This window comes from Trachemys scripta, chromosome 2 (genome assembly GCF_013100865.1).
Source record: "Trachemys scripta elegans isolate TJP31775 chromosome 2, CAS_Tse_1.0, whole genome shotgun sequence".
NCBI classification, from domain to species: Eukaryota; Metazoa; Chordata; order Testudines; family Emydidae; genus Trachemys; species Trachemys scripta.
Genome location: NC_048299.1, coordinates 53676689 through 53688050, shown reverse-complemented (window position 1 = coordinate 53688050; position 11362 = coordinate 53676689). Strand labels below are relative to the sequence as shown.

Here is an 11362-nt window from a genome sequence, read left to right as displayed (position 1 = left end):
AGATCCTCGGCTGGTGCACTCAGCATAACTCCACTGAGTTCAGTGACTCTCGGCCAATTTATACCCTCTGAGGATCGGGCACCAAGATGATATTTTGTAGTTCATGCCTGAGACAGTTTTTTAAATAATAGCAGAGACGTATTTGTCGATTACAACAAAATGATCAGTCTCCTCCTCTAGAACAATGAGATTTCACTTGGTTAAAGGGTAGACGAGTGCAATTGTTTCACCTCTCATTCTCTTTAATTATCTTGCCTTCCCCACAGTCTGACTGCAGAGACATTTACAACCATCAAACATAGTCTGCCAGACCTAGGTGTTATGGACTATACCTCCAGGGATCATAACCATATGGTATTTTAGGAGAGGACACAGCTCATTTCAGAGCAATTCGAATAAGCAGATTTCTTTTCTTTATTACACTATTGCATTTGGCGGCAATCCACCAGAGGCAGATTCTCTGCTCTCAAAGGACTGATCTGCCCACTCTGTCCATTTAACAGGACGTTCAGCTCAAAAAATCTAGTCGCTGATCACACATGTGGAGCAGATGTGCGAGCATGCGTAGCAAAATAAAAAATAAAAAATCCCAGCAGTGGACCAGGGGAAATGTAGCATAACTACTGAAAAACAGTGACACAAAAGCTCTGATTCTGAAATGGTGGATATTGTTGCTTTTAAGGGAGTATTCTTCTTATTAATTCTTCTTAGGGGGAAAAAAGCATATGCTTCCTTTATTATTTTTCTTTTTGGAGGTAGGGGAGTGTTATTCGTGTTACACTGATTGGCTTCTTTGTTCATTTTCACAGCCTTCTCCTTACAATGATATAACTCCAACTATTTTGACCAGACTGTCTTGGGGCCCTACCTCTCAGGAACTGAATTCTGGAAAACTTCCATTGGAAAAAAAACACCCATTTAAAAAAAAGGATATCAGAAGTATTCCTCCTTTTATCCATGCCCTACAGACTTGCATGTAAAGGGAGAGCACCAGCTGTTTTTCTCATGGTGAATAAGGATTACTTGGGGAAATCTGACTTCCTGTTTTTACATGGACAGCTACATTGTTGCATAACCAGTTAATTTTGGTTAGGTCAATAGAGCAAGTTCAATTATTAGAACTTTCCTTTTTCGCTCAAGCTGCATACTGTACATCAGAAAGAGAAATTACTAGGAAGTCAGAACTATGTACAGTAGCTGAAATTTTCATCCTTAGTAAATGGATGGATTTGATATTCTTTACTAAATATATCCCCTCTTTTCATAAGTATAATAATTTTGGGGAAATGTTTGCTATATTATGGTATTTATACTGGAAAATGCTCATTATTTAATATCTCAAAATGTAGTGAATAAAAATATTGTGTGAAATTTAAAAAATAAAATACCCAGAGCACTCGCGAAAGTGAGACACCTCCTCAGCTAATTGTAAAATTCCCCTCAGCCTCAGAGCTCACAATAATGAAATTCAGAGCATCCTCATCCCTGGGAATGCAAACATGTTTATTAACGGGAGGCACTATCAAACAAACAACCTTCCATTTGTGGTTCTCATTATAAGGACAACCATTGGTGGCAATTCAAAATATTAACTAATTATAGATTGGAATGCATTAGAAACAAAGTGTGGTTCTTGTTATTTGTGACAGTCCTAATTTTCTTTAAATCAAGCTCTTATTATTTATTTTGTGTTTCAGTTCAGTGACTAGATATAACCTTTTTCTCCAGTTTATACCATATTGTAAATTATGCTGGATTTCTAAATCTTGGTTTTGGTTAATGGATCAAAGGACATATGTCCCTATTTCCACCAGTTTCTCATAATATACATGTGCCCAGTTGGATGTTGTTGCATAACTTCAGAATAAAGCAATCAGATCATTCTAGATCATAGTATCAATTTCTGTGTTTTCAGTACAGCAATATTACAGTGGGAGAGACCCACTAGTATTGTTATATGGATGGGTGTTTTTATTCAGAGTCTTGTTCTTAATAAACATCCCAAAGAAAAACATTCAACAGCAGCAGGCAGTAATAAAGAGGCAGAAAATGGCAAAACCACAGTTCTGAAGGAAGCCTATGTGAAAACACTGGTTGTGTCTTCCTGGTTACAGAAAACAAATAGAACTGTTCAAAGTGCTTGCCAGCAAGGGCCTGCCAAATGAAATATTGTTTTATGAAGTCAGGAAAAAACTAATTTTAAAGGTTATTGTAGGTTATTTGTGGTCACGTCTTGAGTGCATAAAACATGATGTCATTTTGAACCCTTTTCTATTTTTATTTTAATCCTATAGGTCTTTGCCCGAGACACTATCTCAGCCATGCAGAAATCTAAAAGGTGGTGTTATTGTTAAATACATACAAAAGCCTGCCCTACAAAATGAATAGAAAAAAATCCAAGCCAACAAGTACACATCATACCAGATCAGCCTTACTGCTGGTACAATATATTCACACTGTGAAATAACTCTGGAGAAAAGGATCACCACACTAATAGTAAACTTGGATCAGAAGGTTGCAAAGAGGTTTTCCTAGTGCTGCATACATAAAGTTTATAATATGGTATGATTCTCTTGGATTATATGTCATACTAACACTACACAAACTATCCTTGATAATGTCAGATTAACTTCACTAGCTTAACAATATTGTGGTTGTGATAATTATTATCATTGGTGTAACCTGTCGGCACATGTTGCATGCCTGCCTCTGGTCTTCAGTAGTATAGGCTTGTCTGGCTTTCTGAAAAAGAAATACCAGCACCAAGTGTAACATATCTAGATGAAAGGGAAAGGCAGTTTAAGGAGGCATTTGATTAAAAGAAGATGACAGTAAAGGGTAAAATCTGTTTATCACCACTGGTCAAAGCTAAAGTTGTTCTTACTTTTCTCTCTTAAATTGTAAGTTCTTCAGTGTATGGAGCATGTCTTCATATGTATTTGTACAGCAGCTAGCACAACAGGATCTTGATCCTAATTGCAGCTTCTGGGCTAATTAATAATAAACAAATACCATAATTCCCCTATCTTCGATTGTTTCCATAAATATCATGGACTACTATTTGAGGGTCTGATCCAAAGCCCACTGAAGTCAGTGGAAAAGCTCTTACTGACAGTCTTCATGCTTTAAAGCAACTCTTTAATCAGCTCACTGAGAGATTTCCATATACCACTAACCTGGACCTGTTGGTTACCTCACATTCATCTGTAATTACTGCTCCTTAATATGGGTCAAAATGAGCCTGAATACGTAGAACAGACTGCCCGCAAGAGGAAGTACCTAGCCAGGCTAGGCATTTGGCTCTCAGAGATCTACCTGTGACATGCTGAAATGTGACTGAGCAGCTCAAGCTAATGCCCTCTCTTTCTACAAAGGAGCTAAAACTGAGGGGGCTACTGCCCCTGTGATGAATTAGGCTAAACTTAAGTTTTCCAGGAAAATCATTGTTCCAACACAGGGCAACAACACATCTTGGGAAAAAAAGGTATGCACAGCTGGTGATATTCTACAAATTCTGTTTTCACCTGGCATAGTCTATAACACTTATAAAATGACATCTGAGTATTTTTATCTTCCGCACAAGCTTTCTCTTACAGTCCCTTCATATTATTAGATAATGTATCCAAATATCTACAATACATAGACAAAGATTTTCTCCAATTTTTAAATAGAATTATGGTTTTGCTAACAGTAGCACACCAAGTAATCTTGCAAAAGTCTTGATTTGGTGAATAGCGCTCAACAAAATAACCGTGTTACGTTGTTCCAGCAGATACGCCTTGGAAAAATCCCCTCGTGCTCAAGGACCAACAGGAAATATAGCTGCTTAGTCTTCTTATATCCTGCTTTCAGGCTCTCCCCTTGGCTTGCTTCTGGCTTCAGATTCACAACTCTTTTTTCTGCAAGTGAGAGTCAACCATAGCAAATCCATCTCTCTCTCTTTTTGTTTTAGGCAACAGTTGAGCTCATCACTGTATTATCTCAGAACCAGCTTGGACAAACTGATAGGTATTCTTCTCCAAGGAAAGCTTTCTGTCACAGTGGCTTCAAGACATGAATCATTTAAAGGGGAGCTTTGTGTCACTGGGCTGTTATAACAACAGATGCAAGTCTGTCTGATGGTAGAGCATATGGGAATGTTTGCTGAGTTATGGCTTCACATAAACATTCTAGAACTAAAAGAATGGCCCTGTTTGCATTCCAGGAGATTCTGTTAAAATCCTGAGACTCTTCCACATCCCTTTTCTATTGAAGCGTAGTCTAGAAGAATTTCTACTGTTCTACCAAATTTTCTCTAAGGACTTAGTTTTCCAGCAAGGTTCTGCTGAAGACATCACCAGTTCCCTGAGGTGTCAGTATACACTGTTGGTCAGCATCATTTCTCTGGCCAAGCAATTCTTTTGAGTTCTAGTTAGACTTACACACATCCCTACTAAGTAGATGACTCACACCTGGACACTACACTTCCACCGGCTGTTAGAATATGGACACACATTCCTTTGCATGTGTAGCGTCTGGCCCAACTATTCTAGTCTCTGTTCTTAAGAAGTAGTCCCACTCTTTAATTTAAAGGAAACGCTATAGAGGGAGTCCTCGGGCTTACGACCCAATTCGTTCCTCAGAATTGCATTGTAAGTCAAAAGGTTGTAAGTTGAAACTGCTTTTCCCATAGGACTCAATGGTATGAACGGGGGATTGGTTCCTGAGCCAAGGCTTGATACACTATTTTCACCACAATAACCCAGATTTTTGTACTAAATGAATTATAGATGATTAATGTTGCAACATCAATGTATTTACTGTACACTGTATTTTGTAAACAGCATTCAAATGAACATAGAAACTCACATATGCTGCTCAGAATGCCAGCAACACAGGCTCAGAAAGCCAGGGAGAACGGCACACGTGCTAAGCCTCAGCCAATCACTGTTCAAGCTTTCTGATTAGCTGAGCCCGGGGCTGGGACCCAGTCAAAAACAAGCAGCAACCCTACTCAGAAACAAGCTGCCCTGCTGCCTCGAAGCCAATCAGAAGTGACCCCTTCCAGCTCCATAGCAGTATAATGCAACCAGGAATTGATTTCAAGCGAACTTTATGCAAATCCTAGGGGCGAAACAGGCAGTCAATTGAAAAGTGTCGTAAGTGGCATCCGATGTAAGTTGGGCATCGTAAGTCTGAGGACTCCCGGTACAGACCACATCTAATCAGAGTCTGACCTTGCCTGTCCGGAGAATAAACAATGGGTGAGACCCCCCTAAGCTTCACCTCTGAGAGTTGCAGCACCGAACTGACAGCCCAGTGGGAGGTGGGCTAATGCCATTTTAATCCACTTTTCCGTCCTCCCAATCTGGAGATGCTCCAAGGACTGAAGCAGCATCCAGATTAATTTACACAGCCCTGGAACGCTGTCTAATGGTTGTCTGGTCTATGGGCCACAGCTCTGCCCAGATTTTCACAATGCTATGTGCTGCCGCCCTATCACTGGTATATACCGTACGTCTGGGCTTCTAAGGAGGTCCTTGGAAGGACAGTCTGGGGCTGTCTCTGCAGTGCCTACATAGGGGAATCCTCCCCTAGTCAGATCTGGAGCTTTTAGAGCCCCTTTAAACTTCTCTGTCCTTATGGGTTACCTAGGGAGGTGGTGGAATCTCCTTCCTTAGAGGTTTTTAAGGTCAGGCTTGACAAAGCCCTGGCTGGGATGATTTAGTTGGGGATTGGTCCTGCCTTGAGCAGGGGGTTGGACTAGATGACCTCCTGAGATCCCTTCCAACCCTGATATTCTATGATTCTATACCCATATATAGGGTCTGGAGCAGGTGTGAGAATCTCACCTAACATTTCTTACTTGTAAATCGTATTTTTTCAAAGTCAATCTCTAATATTCTACCATTTGTTGTCTTTCTGTTTTATTGTCAGTTGGCATTATTGATGCTATTTCCTTGCTATACTGTCATTTTCCTGAGAGAAATCTCCTGAGCACAGTTTCTATTAATGTCTTATCGTTTGGACTTTCTGGATAAAAGATTTTCACTGTAACTAAGCTTGACTAAGGCTCTTATTCCTGTTATAAATTTCATTCCACACAGGTGTCTCCCTCCTCCCAGCTTGTAAATATTTCCCTTTATAGTAAGTGCTGTGGGATTCATGTTGGGGAAGCCAACGGGGACCTTGAGGCAATTTGTGTTGCTGCTCAAACATTCTGCTGTTCCTTTGGTTACTCAAGCCTGTTCCAATGTGATGTGAACAAAACCCCATTCAAGTAGAGATTGATATTATCCATTGAAGAAATACCATTTACAGTAATAAAATTATCTAATCCACTGATTGTCCCCTGATAGCAATATCTAGACTATAGCAATGGTGTGTCATGCTGAGAGGGCCTTCTGAGCAACCACATTTATATTCTCCTTAAAGGAACTGGTTTCAGATCACCATCCAGTTCCATCAGCTGAACCTTTTGATCTGTCTCTAGGGACACTCCAGTCACCTGCTCTGTCACATTTAAAGTATGATTCCAGAAGCACTGGACAACATCACAGTCCCACCACACATGAAAATGTGTTCCTGCCCCTACTTATTCCCTCCAGCAAGTAAACAGGATTAATGCTTTTCTCTAATTCACCTTTCAAATAGAGGAGGTTTATGGATAGAAATATATATATGTATATTTAGTACTATATATGCCTTACAAATAGAAAACTGAATATTTGATTTTTACCTTCCCCCCATAATAAAATAGTGACTGCCACTTAGGTTTCTTGCAGGGTTTGTTAGAAGTCAATACTTATCAATCCTAGGTCTTCCTGCTTCTAGATCAGCCTCTGACCAGGTGACCACAAATCTGTAGAGGGCCTTGATTTTTGTGGTTTCTGCACATAAAGGTGGAAGGAATGATTTGGCTCTATATTTTGACAAAAAGCAGATCTGAATGCATTTTGATATAACATCTAAAAAGTACATCATTTTTACTACAGGGAACTTTCCTTGTAAAGTGAACAGCTTTGTAATTCATTAAATCTCCTTCCCTGGGTGGAGCAGAATATTTGTTCTCTCTATTGCTTTAAGGTGGTACAAATGAAGAAGAAATGCTTCCAGGCTGAAAGAGAAAGCCAACAGAGATGGGAAACATGGGTTAAGCACTTCCAATATGAGTTTAGAGAGCCCTCTTCTCTATTTCTACCTTCCTCTGGGTAGTGTTTGCAATGCAGGGAGAGTTTGAGTTCTGCTCCTCCCAAAAAGCAGATAGCGTATAATAGAAATGCAGTTACATGAAAACCACAGAAACAGAGAATTAAAAAACTCTTTGCCTCCCTTTAAGGAAATTTAGAACCCCTCGAAAGGAAGCTAATGGCTTGATTTTGTAAGATGCTAAGCACTCTGGCTCCAATCCAGCACAGTAGCTAGGCACATGAATACTCTCATTAAACCTGTCTGTTCACATGTGATCCTCCTAATCATCAATGGATTTTCATCCACAATGTCCTACCGGGGTAGGGAAGTATTTTCCCAATTTACAGATGGGGAACTGAGGCAGAGATAGAGAGTAAAGGTCATAGAGGAAGTTTTTAGCAGAGGTGGGAATTGAACAGAGGTCTCCCAATCCCCATACGTTATCTTGTGCATTAGACCATCCTTTCTCCCTGTATGCTGAAATGCTTTGGTGGAGCAGGGTTAGTGCTGGAGTGCAGCACCTTGCAAGAGTGAGTATGGAACAAAAGGGAGACACAACCAGATAAACTGATTATGAAAGCCTGTTACAAATGTACCCACTGCTTGATTCCACACATGCTGTTGGTTGAAGAATAGCCACATCAGCAATCAGTTGTAATGCTGCAAACAAATCACAAAAGGGATTGCACTGAGAGGCACCTTAGAGCTCTCAGTTTGTAGGACTAACCATAAGGCTACAGCTGTTGGTAAGATTTGGTAAAATTCAGATCAGGTGAAATTGCATGTTAGGATCTACCTTAAGTCATAAAGAATGGCACTACAATGTTATATTTCTCAAATGCATGATAGCATGGGTCCTATAATGATTAACAGAGGCCTTTGGAAAATTTTCACACTGAAAGCTGGGGTGTATTGAAAACTGTGTTAAAACTTCAAGCTATCACTTTAAGTGTAAGGAGTTTCTGGGTCCTGCTTGCAGGCTAGGGGGCTCTGTAGGGAAGCATGCAAATGGATGCAATCTGGTTCTTCAGCAGCCTTTCTGCAAAGAGACAGCTTAGAGCAAGGTGGGGTAAGTTGAGCCTCTCTGCTTTGGGGTTCTTGTATGTTAGGGTTCTGGAGTCTAAGAAATAAAGCGGGGTTACTCTGCAAACTTCTGAAAAAAGTATTTTATGATTTTATCTAACTTCTCTGGTTTTATGTCATGAACGTAACAAAACCCATGACTAGGAATATTCTGTGAGAAAGCTGTGGGTTCTTAAACTGTATCATAGTGTGGAGCACAACTTAATAGAAAGCTGCTCTTGTGGACCATTTCTCCTGCTAATCATAACCACACAAACTACCTCTTCTCCCATTTGCAATGGTATAACATTTCTCTGGAAATGGCAACAATTGCTTCCATGAAAAAATAATTTCAGAAAGGATTTATTTTTAGGTGTTTTGAGTAGCTGGAAGCAAGGCACAGAGTCGGCACTATGTGACCAGCCATCTCCAGGGACAACCAGCTAGTTTTGTGAGGGCCAGGTGTAAGCAACCAGCATAGGACTCTTAGCCAGCAACTTTTGAGTTCTACTCTGGGCCATAGAATAGCACTGAAGTACGCCATAAGAGATGTAGGTTCAGTACCTAGCTCAGTCAGACTTTCCGTATGACCTTGGGTAAATCACTTAGTTTATCCTGTGCCTCAGTTTCCCCTCTGTAAAATGACCATCCTACTTCCCTGCTACACTAAGGTGCTGTGAGAATTACAAATCCATTTTTAATGTATGGTTGTGACAGAGTTCAGGGAGTTAACAGGTTGAGCCTTCATTCTGATCATTCTGACACTACTTAGCTTCCCCCAGAGAGGGTTGACTGGGGAATGAAATGTAATCAGCTGCTCAGGATAGCAGGCTGGGTGAGCTAAAGGATTAATTCGCCTATCAGGTGAGGACTGATTAGAAAGGCACAGAAAGGAAGCACAAGGTAGAGGAACAGGGTTAGTTGAGCTCAGAGACAGAGCAATCTTCAGGAAAGGAGACCTCTTCTCCTTGTTGGCCCTGGCAGAAGGGCTGAGGATACAGGGGATTTTGTAAATAGCATTGCTGCATGGAATGGTAAAGGTGTGGGTGGAGGGAACATAAATAAACAGCATGGTGTGCTTATCCAACCAATAGAGTCTGGGCTGCCTTCTATAATGCTAAAAGGTGGGAGCGGAACATGCCCTGCTACAATAGGGTCAGACCCTATGGCAATGAGCTATATATGCACATAGCTAAAGTAGAACTGACTTCCTCTGTGACCTTAATCTCCCAGCTTCAGCTGTAACATGGTCTTAATACTGTAATATATACCCACTTTATACTGATGCTGTGAGGACTAACATTTGCAGAGTGCTTTGAAGATGTGCACTGATATATCACTAAGTATTATTAATAGTGAGTGATAACTTAAGAACCATACAACTTTTATGACCTTATGTGTCCAGCCATAAAACTGTTCCCAAGGAAAACAGCAGGGGACAAATACATCCCTGATGAAATTCCATCAACATCAGTAGAGTAGCACTAAAGAGGAATTTGTCCCAATGTATGTATAAGTGGGATCAAGGATATTAATGGACAGTGTTTAAAAACTATTCAGCAATTAAGTATTTTACTGCAATTATTTGGATAAATTAAAGCAAGTATTTTATTTTTATGCAAACAAGTGTTTTTATTGTATTTTTAACTTGCTTATTATATTTTGAATTTTTGTTGGTACCTTCTTTTTTACTGGCATTTGGATGGGTAACAAAAAAGGAACTTGGCATTAATATTCAAACAGGACTCAATGAGGTTGCTACAAGGGGCTGGCCCTTTGTTTACTGCATTGCTGGTGGGACTGCAGGCACCTGTCCTTACAGCGTTAGTAGTTGAAGAGTGTTCTGTAACTCTGTGTAGATATGAATTTGTGTTTGGAAAGACACACAGTGTTTTGGAAAATTAGATTAAAATCTTTTAGTGGCGGGGGACTTGATGATTCAAGAGCCATTTCATCTCTATATCACCAGTTCAGATGAACAGCAGCCGAAAGTCATTACTATTTGATTGCTGTTCAGAGGCTTGCTTGCAGTAAGGGGGTGGAATCTGTCCAGTTCCTACTCCATATCACAAAAGTTACCATCAGAGTGAGCATTAATTGCAGTCTGAGCAGATATGCCAAGCAGCGAAGGAGCAAGGACAATAAAATCTCACCAAAAAAGAAAAAATAATCCATTCATCACTGGATGAGTTGAATAACATAAGAGTACTTAGCTTTTAATTTTACAGCAGCCAAAATTGTGCCGGGCACTTTTCAGCACATTAAAATTACAACAAAAATCTCTTCCCCCAGTTACTCAAAATCTAATATCGTATGTGATACAGTGATGGGGTATCGCCAAAAAAGCAATGAAATGGGAGTGCAAGAAGAGGGTTGCTATGTGATCATTCAGCAAAACTGACAATGTAGCGTATTGAATTATTTAAAATGGTTGAAATAGGTTTTAATTGAGTTTTTCTGGTGCAAACATGAGTTGGCTCCAGTGTCTTTCTCAAAAAGTCAAACACTTCTAGTTGCTTTTGTTTAGTTCCCTGATTTATTAGCCCATAATTTTCCTGGCCTCATGTGACAGATTAAAAAAACCCATCAGTTAAGGCAAAGATTGTAAATAATATGGCCAGGCAGTGTGGCAGTAACATAGCACTTGGGCTTGAAAAATACATTCAAACTACAGGTGTATTTCTGCTAAAAACACCATAGAATTTATAGACACTATTTCTTGGCATATAATTCTGCTTTAGAATTGTTCCACAGTTGCAGACTCTTGGTATAAGTTAACGTTGCCCGGGGCTCCCTGGTTGTCTCATCTAAAAGTCTCAAGAAACAAACAAGCTACATGATTTCTTTTCCTTGTATTACATCATTGGCATCCCAAAACAGATGGTGTAATGTTCTTATTTGGTGGTATATATATATATATGTCACAGCACGTGCTTTAAATTAATGGTGTTGATTCTTAGGACATGGCATCCTCTTTCAGGGGCTTTGTAGGAAGTCTGCATCATCTTTTTTTCTGATTGACTTGACACAATGTGGACAAATGAGGCTTGCTGTATTTGCAGGATACGACAATTTGTTGGAGGGATGCTGGAATAATTGGTATAGTGGAGTCGCTGAGAGCCATTGAATC

General features: G+C 39.9%; 1 long non-coding RNA gene across 1 annotated transcript; it reads left to right on the top strand.

Annotated features, from left to right (window-relative positions):
- The first annotated feature begins 819 nt into the window (after nt 1-819).
- Nucleotides 820-4258, top strand: LOC117871536. The gene is made up of 3 exons (XR_004644266.1): nt 820-1008; nt 2295-2562; nt 3773-4258. It is a non-coding gene; the product is annotated as an uncharacterized LOC117871536 (long non-coding RNA).
- The last annotated feature ends 7104 nt before the right edge of the window (nt 4259-11362 follow it).